This window comes from Microchirus variegatus, assembly GCF_963457635.1.
Source record: "Microchirus variegatus genome assembly, chromosome: 1".
NCBI lineage: Eukaryota > Metazoa > Chordata > Actinopteri > Pleuronectiformes > Soleidae > Microchirus > Microchirus variegatus.
Genome location: NC_139802.1, coordinates 38,166,441 through 38,178,657, shown reverse-complemented (window position 1 = coordinate 38,178,657; position 12,217 = coordinate 38,166,441).

Below are 12,217 nucleotides of genomic sequence, written 5' to 3'. Positions count from 1 at the left end.
GAGCGAGCGTCCCCAAGTGCGTGTGTTCAGTCCGGAACTCAGCCGCTCACTGATCACAACACACGCACTTCAAAGTGCACCAGTCTCAGCGAGCGGCGCTGGGTGGACGCATGAGTAATGAGGTGGGCGGGGCCACGGCGTCCTCCGGACAGCCCCTTTCACATCATTTTGCTCTAAAGTTTAATAAATAATAACGCAGAAGAGACGCTCGGTGATTTCTGCTGATGAGGCGTTTTGAACATATAAATATCGAGCATCAACTCGTAAAAAGGATGAAGCGTTTACTGAATAAAACTGTGTCAAATCATGGGTTTGGCCAGAAGGAGGCAGCAAAAAAGACACCAACAAGACTGATATTCACTGAAGTAACAAGTACTGCTACTACTTCTACTACAACAATTGTTGCATTATAAAAAAGTAGAAATACTTTATTACTGTACTACAAAATTCCCATCTTATTTATATTTTAGCACTTTTCATGGCAAATCTTTTTACTCCACTACATTTCCTCTAACTATCTTTGTTGCTCTTTACTACCAGATAAAATCAGAAGAAGAAGTAGTGTTGGTAATGGTCTGTATTTATATACACCACTTTTCTAGTCTTGATGAGCTGCTTTACACGACAGTTTTATTATTCAATACCGATGCAGCTGTACACAGGAGCAAGGTGGGGGATAAGTGTCTTGCCCAAAGACACACTGGCAGCCAGGATTCAAACTCACAACCCTTCAATTGAAAGATGACTCACTGAGCTAAACCTCATATTTTTAATACTTTTACTTCTAAAACTTAAATACATTTTCTATCAGAAAGTTACTTTCGGTACAGTAAATGTCATATACTTTAAGAGTTTTTTTTTTTGTAACTTAAGTAATATTGTAAAATGGGACTTCAACTTCTCCCAAAGTCATTTTCTGGTAAAATACTTCACTTTTACTCCAGTATACCTTTTAGGTACTTTATACAAGACTTGTATGTATGTTGCTGCCATGCGACTGGCTGATCAGACAGTGAACAAGCAGCTGAACAGGTGTACCTAATAAAGTGACCACCAAGTGTCTATTCTATCACTATTAAAGGGACACAGAGTAGTATTTATGGGTTTATTACCCAAAATCCACTTTTGTATACATATTATGTGCTCCTGCATTGTCTAGTCGCTGTATAATAGTTTTTGTTTCATTTTCCTTTCAAAAAGTCATGTAAAAAAACATTGTCGCGGGGCGCTGTTGCATAGCCACTCTTAGCAGCGAGACACCATGTTTCTACCGGAGCCTGTAAGGACAAACCCGAGAGAACAAATCGAGCGCGGAGATGAGGCGTACGCCCGCACCACTGAGAAAGACGAGGACAACATTTGACCGGCTGAGGATACCGTAGCGCTCAGGGAAGGGAGGGGGTGAGCAGAGGAGCAGTTCGTTGTTATAAATTTCAGCCTCTCCTCTAGATGTCACTATAAACTACTTACTTCACCTTTAAAGTGGATGGTAAAATGACTAACTTTAGTAGATGTATCAAAAGCGCCATTAACGTTACAACCTCAGTAATAAAAGCACATTAGCAGTAAGAAACTGTATAACAACATTTATATGCATGGATATGTATGATATGATATCCCACAGGAAAACAAATATACATTATATTCTGGAGTTGTATGTACAGTACATTAATATCCAAGGAAACAAAGAGCATCAACAATTATATATCCAACCCCAGGATACAATATGTAGTTCTGTAGTGGCAAGGCCACAAATGTGCACATGACTAGGGATGCAACGATTAATGGCTCTAATCGAATATTAATACATTATTAAATTAATCGTCAACTATTTTGATATTCGAGTCATGAGTGTTTCTTTCCATTAATAAAACAAGCTTTCTGAATTGTCAGCTTCTTAAATGTGAATCATTTTGGTTTGAGAACATCATCATTTCCAGGTTTGGTAAATACTGGTCAACAGTTTCCAAACAAGTACTTGATTTATGGAGAAAATAATCAACAGATGAATCATTAGTTGCAGCCCTACAGGACTCCCAAATAGATAGTGAGCCTCCAATTTCAGCTCTTTATTTTGTTCAATATCACAGTCAGTCAGCAGTGAGTCAGTCAGTCCTATGTGGACCACCCACATCGCCACCAAATCTTTACTGCTAACATTGCAACGTTATTTGTTTTTTTTAACAGGTTGCAATCAAATGATTTGGGCGTTCATTACTTCGACAGTTCAGCTAATAACGGGAAAATAATGAGAACGGGGAAAGTCCCACAGTGCACACGCAACAGAGACGGAAACATTGCAGCAGCGAGAATCGCTCAGGGTGAGAGGCGACGGATATTTAATTAACATTATTTATTTGTTTTGGGTTATTAGGTGTCTGCCCTGCACATATATTTATTTTTATAATATAAATACATGGTTCTCAAACAGTTACACGCAATCTTCCTCTGGTGGTTAAATCAGAAATACTGTTCTGCTGTATTATACCAGGGTATTTTTACTGGAGTGCACAGACAATGAAACAAATAACTAAAAAAAAAATAATAATAATTAGAGTCACCTTATCTCTTGCTACATCTTAATCTAATTCCACTACCCTACCGGTCAAAAGTTTGGGGTCACCTATACCATTTTTTGTGTGTGTTTTCTATTAAAATTCACACTTTTAGCCATTGAAAGAGTTGCAAAATGAATAGAAAATATAGTCAAGATATTGACAAGATTAGAAATAATGATTTTTATTCCAAATAATAATGTTGCCCTTTCGTCAAAGAACAAGCAAAACTGTTTTCAGCTGTGCTAATCATTGCACGAGGGTTTTCTAATCATCCAATAGTCTTCTAACGCCATTAGTAAACACAATGTACCATTAGAACACTGGAAATGGGCCTCTATACACCTATGTATAGAGACATTTGCAGCTAGAATAGTCGTTTACCACATTAACAATGTATATGATGTGTATTTGTGTATATGAGGTGTATTTCTGATTCATTTAATGTTAGATTCATTGAAAAAAATGTGTTTTTCCTTCAAAAATAAGGACGTTTCTAAGTGACCCCAAACTTTTGAACAGTAGTGTACACCAGTGTCTAAAGTATGCTGTATGTGAGGAAGAGGATGATGATGAGAGAGCATAAATCTGCCTTGTGTGAAAAGTCTGTAGCTGACTTTGCTCGGCCTATTAACACCACTGTATATTAATCATGTTGTAACTTTGAGAGCTCAGTATTTTTCTCAGGTGGTGTAAAACGTTTGAGAACCACTGATCTAAATGAGCAATCATGGATATGTGAGAAACTCTAATTTTCCATTTAATGAAACGCGGCTCAAAGTCGTGAGCGGGAACTTCGACTGACCACTTAGAGAGAGGTATACTTCTGAGGGACGAGGCATAAACCCTCATAAAACAAAGAAATAATTAAATAAAAGGGCTCCTCTGTGAGCGTAATGATGCAGAGATCAAAGTCAGTCAGCTGAGAAAATAAGTCATACACTCACAGGAGTCTCATCCTTCATCCGGCTGTCAACAAGCAAATGAGGGCGTTAGGTGAAAACACTAAAATGGCTTTGCTTGTGTTTCATTTTCATGTCGTCCTCCGAGTCCATACAAATGTCCATAACCTACTTTAAAACAAAAAAAAGACTTGTATTCTTCTTTTATTCACAATAACAACAACAACCTTGCTGATAAAAAAACCAAACAATTGTGCCACTGGAAAATGTAAGGAAACACTAACGAGGCTCGGGTTGGCAAACTGACTGACTCTGAAGGAAAATGGAGCTCAGCCTTCCTTTATTACTCAGTGCTATTTACACCTGAGACCTTCCTGCTGTGCATCGGTCACACTCCGGGAGCTGTAGTTAGAGCACGATTACAATCAGGAGAAAAAGGACTCGGTTGGCAGTTGTTGAGATATTTTCGTCGGCAGTGAACTGGTGGACTGACCGACATTTTCAACCTTGAAGTCTTGCCACAAGTGTTGGCTAAAAATACGAGTATACTGTGTACGAAAGGCCCTCTTTTCTCTATGGAACACACACACACACCACGCACGCACGTTTTGCCAGGGGGTGGTCCACATAAGCATAGAAAGACAAGATCATACACACACACATCTATGTGTCTTTACCACATTGTGGGGACCACGTTCAGAACCGGGCATAATGTCCCCACAAGGAAAACTGTCCCTACTAAAAAGGTGATTTGCCAGGGGATGGTCCACATAAGCATAGAAAGACAAGATCATACACACACACATATACGTGTCTTTACCACATTGTGGGGACCACGTTTGGGCCCGGGCACAATGTCCCCACAAGGAAAAATGTCCCCACATAAAAGGTGTTTTGCCAGGGGGTCGTCCACATAAGCATAGAAAGACAAGATCATACACACATGCACACACATCTACGTGTCTTTACCACATTGTGGGGACCACTTTCAGGACCGGCATAATGTCCCCACAAGGAAAAATGTCCCCACATAAAAGGTGTTTTGCCAGGGGGTGGTCCCCACAAGCATAGAAAGACAAGAGCACACACACACGCACACACACGCATCTACATGTCTTTGCCACATTGTGGGGACCTCGTTCAGGACCGGGCATAATGTCCCCACAAGGAAAAATGTCCCCACAAAAAAGCATAGAAAGACAAGAGCACGCACGCACGCACACACACACACAGGCTTCTGCTTTTAAACTTATAAAACAATACTTCTTGATTCTACGGCCAGTAAAACTGAGCAGAAGCGTCACTTCTATTTATTTGGGCTGGGATTTCAAAATAAAATAGCATCATTTAAAAAAAGTTATACAATAATTTCTCTCTGTACGACATAAGACACTGAGAAGCAAATAATTTAGCAAAACGGCAACACATAACCCGGTTATACATGCTGGTCAAATGATTTGACCTAGTTCGCGTCACATAAATCAGTCCCCATATTGTAAGCATATAATCAGCAGGATGTTCTTTCATGCTACACACAAAGGTCAAAGGGGTAAAAACATAAATATAGTTGACAGAGGCACAAACAGGACGAGTCACATGTTTGATTTAAAGCCTTCATGCGAGGCCCGTTTGCAAAGGCCACTTGACAAAAACACAGTATCGCCATTCAAGCGACTTGTTGAGTAATCATCATTCACGTGTACAGCTGTCATTTAGATTCCAAACCCTTATATGAATCTGAATGCTACAGGGGGAAATGCGGTTTCATTGTTACACCGAGGTTGAAAGGCCGTTGTAGACTCTTTATTAAAAAAAATTTCTGTAAACTCTTAAGTGCAGGTGCGCCTTTAATTTGACGTGTTCGAGTGATGGCTCATTTATCTTAAGGATTCCGCCCTGAGCACGTCAAACCCCCCCCCCCCCCCCACACACACACACACACACCAACAGTACAGTGTCAAACACAGATCCTGTCGCACTAAATTCTGTTTTCTTTTATTAATTAACACCTTTTTTTTTTTTAACCAGTGAAGAAAACGGAGATAAAGACACATGGATTAATGGCTCTATAAATCTGGAATGTTAATAACTTTATTGCATTACTGCCTGCTGACTGACTTTGCAATGAGCTAATTTGGCTAACCTAATTATACAATGAATTGGTTAAAGTACTTAAAAATTATGGCTGACAGGGACTATTAGCAGCAGCAGCAGCCCGAAATAGTCGCAGTGTGAGGGGCTTTGATTCTCTGAATCCTTTGTATCCACAATTGAGTGCAAAATCAGTCCTAATCCTTTACTACCTGTGGGCAAAAAAAAAGCCTTCTGTGAAAGAGCTGATGAATATTTGTGCATGTCCTCCAGGGTCCTGCTTCATCTTTAAAAAGCAATCGTTCACATGTGAATGGAAAGAAAGGCGGCTGAATTTAACACCTGTGTTTCTGCAAAGCATGTGTTCATTTCCAAAGTTCTCTTTTTAAAAAAAGAAAAAAAAAGTCCCTACATACCTGATGAAATCACAGCCAGATGAGCAATCACATTGTTCAAATCCAATGTGATTCGACAGATTTTATTCTATCTCCGTCGTCGTCATTGTCGTTTGCTGCTCTGCTGGTTGATGATGTCATAACTCTGTGCTTCATTTACGTCTGATGTAAAAACTGGGAAAAACAAGAAAACATGGAAAGCATTATAAACAACTTATGAACAAACGCTAATCAAACAGCAGGTCAACATGTCCGCTGATAAAAGTTGAACAGCCTATTTTTTACTCTGCGCAAAAGACAGATGGAGCCTTAAGCTCGAACTTTGCGTTAATTTCATGAAACGTGCAATATCACTGGAAATCGTGGTGGCAGTATAGAGTAAATAGTCGTGTCAGTCAGGAAAACGACAAAAAACATCTACAACGAGTAATATTCAGCATTAATGGGAGTCTTAAAGCTCCCATATAATGCAAAAATCAACTTTTCAATCATTTTAATGACTCTGGAGGCCCTACTAGTCGCCAAAGTGTGAAAAAAGATGACTCACTCATGTTTTTGTGGTTCTCCTCAGTCTAAGTACAGGAGATAAAACATGCAATGTTGACTTCCACGCTCACTGGGACGTCACAATGCGCTAAATTCCTGGAATTGTTGTCTCGCGAAGCTCCGCTTTGTCTGTAAAACACGTGAGAGTGCTGGTGAGGGAAACGGTATCCCAAAACCGGAAGTCCGCGAAAAGTTCTATTCTTGGCTCCACAGTGCAGCACAGAGTTCTACACAAACTTCCAGCCTCAGAGGATTTATCTGTCCAATGGATACTTTTTGCTAAAGCCTGCAAATGATCACTTTTCCAAATGCTAACTGCTGTTAGCTCCCAGTAGCCTCTGTGGCTGATGTCATTTCCTGTCCCTTAAGTTTCGTTTTACTTTTTTTTTAAGGTGGACCTAAAGAGATACTACTAAACCGAGCGTTCTGAACAGGGCTGTTTTGGCAGGGTGATTGAACTGCTGTGGTGCTTCATCCTTATGGTATTTTGACCAAAGCATGTCACAGACATGTTCATTAGGACACCAGGGAACTAGTTTAACTTCAAGAAATAGGTTATAATATGAGACCTTTAAATTCCACTGCCTCGAAATCTGCTTGATTGCACTCAACACGGCCCTCTAGAGGAAGTATTGTGTAACGTCCAGACCAACGCAAAAGACGCACAGAGGTACAAACGGACAAAAATGACCCTTAAGAATCACTAAATGTGAACCAAATAACACAAAAGTGCAATGAACAGTAAATGATAGTGAGTGTTGCTTATTGACGGGAGAGAGTGGCAGCCATCTTGGAATCCTGTTCCGGGCTTGTGAGGTTGCACCAACTCTTGCACCAACTTTTGCATGGCTTACTCTGAAGAGTTATTGGAAGCTTACGAGAGCCTGGAGGGAAACAAACAATCAGCTGTGGAGCCTATACCAGCTAAAGACAGGGCTGTCATCAGTGGAAGGGTAAGTGTCACTTAGCATAATGTTAGCATATGTATACAGACAGTGTAATGTAAGTAACTGCAGTTCTGAAGGAGCCTATGTGAAATTGCAATAAAACAAGTGACGTAACCATGACATTTAAGTATGCAATAGCATTGGATTCTGTACCTGATATGAACTGATTACTACACAAGTGGAATCCATTGCCTGTGGGTTCCCATAGCTCCTTCTTTTTGCCCATTTTGTTCTCATTTCATGGCAGTGATCCACCCCCGCCGTCTCTTTTCATCACCCAGTAAAAATACTCTCCATTTTTGCTTGTCCCCAACTGTTGCGGTATCCTGAGGGACAACAGCTCTACACCATCTTCACTTTTAATGAATACAAAAAAGAAAAAAAAAAAAAAAAGACGAGTTGCCTGGCAGACTTGAACAGAGAGGCTCTCTGCCGAAACGGCCTTGTTTTGATTCCGAAGGTTATATGATGGGATTGCCCGACATCATCCACCAGACAACTGTAAGGAGAAAGGCTGCATTGATTCTGATGTGTCTGCTACATATTGGATAATTATCTGATCGGGGACCACATACTGAGGTGACACAAATCAGATTTGAGCTGACAATTGGATTTCTCCGTCTACACAGGAAAAAACTGGATATGATTCTATTCGACCCGGTGATCTGAATGTAGCCCAATGTAGCCACTGTTTAAAAAAACCAAAAAAAACACCAACAACATTTGGTTAAAGTAACTGTCGCCTTGACCTGACGGCCCCGAACAGCAGCACAGCGACTCACTTGCCATCCATCAATGTCCCATTTGTGATAAGAGGCCAGGAGTGGGAGCGCCATCTCATCAGGAAACAAGGTCACAGTCTGCACCGCTGTAAAGGAGACAGTCGTCGTGCGATCGAGGGAGGGAAACAGAAAAAGCAGCTTTGACTCATCAGGCGCTGGTACAGGACATTCGCTGTTAGCAGAAATGTTTACGCTGCATCTACTATTTTACAAGGTGGTTTGTTAATTTGTCCCAAGATAAAAAACAGAACAAATGAAGTCACTAAACCCTAACCAACAACCAATTGTTCTTTATTTACTAATGCATTCATAAAGTTGAATTTAGAGAACATACCAGTAGATATTTTTTTTTATTAAATCAGGGTTATTGAGATAATGGAACTGCAGATATTACTAGTTACGTTTGAAGCCAACAACAAAGCATTGCCAGAGAACATGAAAAAGCTGTTTGTTTTTACCTCCAAGGATGAAACTCACAGGAGAAGATTTGATTTTAAGCGATAAGTTGCTCGAACCACTTTAAAGCAAATGTGTATTTATGTATTGTAAAACTTTGGAATTCTCTGGGAAAGGGTTCTACCAATGTTTTATAGTTAAAAAAATTATAAAGAGAAACAAATAAGATAATACACGTTTGAAACTAAAAAAAAAATGGAACGTTTTTACTTTTATGGGTTATTTTAGTTTAATGTTGGCGTCATCAAGGGTGCAGTCGATGGTGTTTGTAACTGGAAATGACTGAAAATAAGATTCCACGTGTTCAGGTCCTGGGCAGGGAAATAATAAGAATCAAATTCTTCTAACTGCTCCTTTAAAATCATGAAAATTGAAATATGTAGTATGAATTTATGAAGAAAGAAAGAAAGAAAGAAAGAAAGAAAGAAAGAAAGAAAGAAAGAAAGAAAGAAAGAAAGAAAGAAAGAAAGCCCCCACAGAGATTCATCACCTGGCTCTGCAGTTGTCTCCAGGTCTAAAGAGATTTATAGTCGTTCAGTTTACTGTTGTTGTGTTTTTTTTGTTTTTTGGCCCTCTCACTTCTTGGTTTTGGTTGGTTCGTTCCAACAGTTGAGGACAAATCTGTATCTGAATAGGTGAATCTTTTCCTCTTCATTAAGCAGCAACAAACAAGACAGCAGATGCTAACATTGTCCTGAGACTGTTGGATGTATTTGAATAGCGGACGACCAGCGTGAGTTTTGCAAGTCGGCAGCTATTGGACGACACCAGCTGTCCATCACACGAGTGTCCACTCACATGGAGCTGGGCTTTATTGTCTATTTCCCTCTGAATGAGATCCCAATTTACAAAATGAACATCAGGGAAACTGATTGCATATATTGAGTATTAAACAGGTAATTTTCAAATAAACCTCCAATCAAACAAAGCTACTTTTTTCAACCAGAGGCGTTGCCCCCTGGTGGCTATTTGCTACTTGCTTCATTTTCAAACCAGAGGCCGATGTGTGTGTTAATATTTTTTACTTGACATTTTTAAAATATTAAATATCCATGTGCACTCTTAGAAATAAAAGTGCTAAGTAGAACCATATAAGGTTCTCCAGCTTGTCCTCATAGGAGAACCCTTTTTGGCTCCAGGTAGAACCTTTTTATAAAGGTTCCACCTGGAACCCTTTTAAAAACCTTTATTCAGGAAAGTCATTTTTCAGAAGCAAATGGTTCTGGGAAGAACCTCAGCCCTTGTAGACGGACCCTTTTGGAACCCTTATTTCTAAGAGTGTAGAAAATCAAGATCAATGACATTACCATATGGTTCATTGCCAGTCTTGGGCCAAATATTTTTCGAAAAGATGGATCCATAAAAAGTAAGAAAAACACATTTATTTTTAGTGTTTAGTTAGGGAACCCTAACCCTGAAACCCTAAACCTAACCCCTAACCCCCTGCTGATTGGTCCAATGGTGTGACGTCACTGTCTGTGACGTGACCTAACCATCTCTGATTGGCCGATAGAAGTCACATGATTGTCCAGCCTCACTGGGATCTGCGGAAGTTACCATTCAAAGCTATCTCTTGACGTGACTTCTTTGCATTAGTTCAACTCAAGTGTCTCCACAATTGTTCTTTAACCTTAACTTAATATTTAACCGAATTAAATCCAACTTAGCAAATAATCGCTCAATGGCTTTATGACGAAACATGAAATCAAACATATTTGTAAATGGGATTTATCATGTTCATAAGGCTAATTATACTGTCGTGCTGATTTTGACTGTGGTGGTTTGCAGTAGTTAAAGCTGCCGTTAGGTTGCTCCGAGTGTTGAACACACACTCGACTCCAAACATGACCCCATAAAAATCTGGGTGTTTTTGGTTTTTGAACTTCTGTCCAACGTAGCAGCTGCTCCAAGAAAGCAGAAAAGGTCAAATAGTGAGTAACACCGAGGCAACAATAAACAATATGGTTCTTTTATATGTAATCTTTCATGGCCTGACTGGAAGTCGGAGGTTTACAAGCAGTGACATGGTTTCTGCGAGTGATTATTGTTTCATGCTGTTGCTTAATTTGAAACTGACATCTTCTCAGTCCCTTTTCTTGAACACATAAATTAGCTCCACAAAGTAAAACCAAATCACCAAAATGACTAAACCCATTCTAGTAGACTCCCACGACAGCAAATTATTATTAACAGTTGTTTTTGTACTGTGCTGAAAGAAGAGGAGATTCATGTTTATGTGTCACAACTGCACCATTTGTTCTTTTATTCCAAAACCAGTCTAAATGTTATTCCAGCTGCTTCCTTAACTTCCCACACAAACACATACTTCAGTCCATCTCTCACAATATTGTTCTCGCGCTTATGATTTTGTAAAGACTACAAAACACAAACGACAGCCTCCAAAACTCTTTGCATGTTGATTGTCACTTTTGCACTTGTTAAAACTGGTGTGGAAAAAGCAACCATGTCATAAATTGTGTTTTTAAATATCACCCACTGCACATATAATTCCCTAAAAAGCAGTCATGCAGTCATTTATGGAAATCCTAAATCACTTGGACTTCATCTTTAACACTTATAGCTTGCTTTAAAGGTCCAATGTGTATAACTGTGACATTAAATGGTGGAATTACAGATTATAACAAATGGAGGCCAGAAAGGATGTCATTTGTGTAACAAGTTTCATCTCAAAAAAGAATGTATGATCTGCCCTGGTGTGTAAACAGTACAGTAAAAAAAATTGCTCAAGAAAATTCTCCCACCCTATCTTTAAAGGTGCATTATGTAATAAGACTAAAGCAACTGGCCATAAAATCCTCCTAATATGTCACAGAGACTCAGGAATAATGTTCATATAACAAACTGAACTCACCAACAACAACAGTACAGACAAAATATTTGCATTAAAAAAAACATTTTACAGACTGCAATTCATGTTTATGTTTTGTAATCATGTTTTGGCATGCCAAAACATGATTACAAAACATAAACATGAATTGCAGTCTGTAAAATTGGTAGACCGCCGTCTACCAATCATTGCAGTCAGTAGAGTCTCGGCTGCCGAGCAACCAAGGGTTGCCAGTTACGTCTGAAAACGAAACCTAAAAGACCTCCGTATTTTTGAATTTTAATGTAGTAACCTTTGGCCACATTCTTACATATGGCACCTTTAAGTACATATAGAAAGGCTTATTCTAATTAAATGAAAACCATACTATTGTGTAGTATATTCAATTTCTGCCAATAAACCCTCCTAAATGTTACAAACTGGAATGTAAATGCAAAAAAAAAGATATATTTTAAAAAATATGTCCACTTATTTGAGAGACTTTTTTTTTCTGTTCACGTTCAAGCACAAAGACACTGATATATACACACACTTTTCTCGGATGCATTTTGCATTTCCTGTGGGTGGAATGATCCAGAGTGATCAGGCTGCCAGAGGACGCCAGCCTGCAATCAGATTGTGCTGCGCTGTTCAGTGAAATTTCCTCTGACATCAAAGATGTTTTTTCACACCCCTCTAGATTTGGCTTTTTGTAA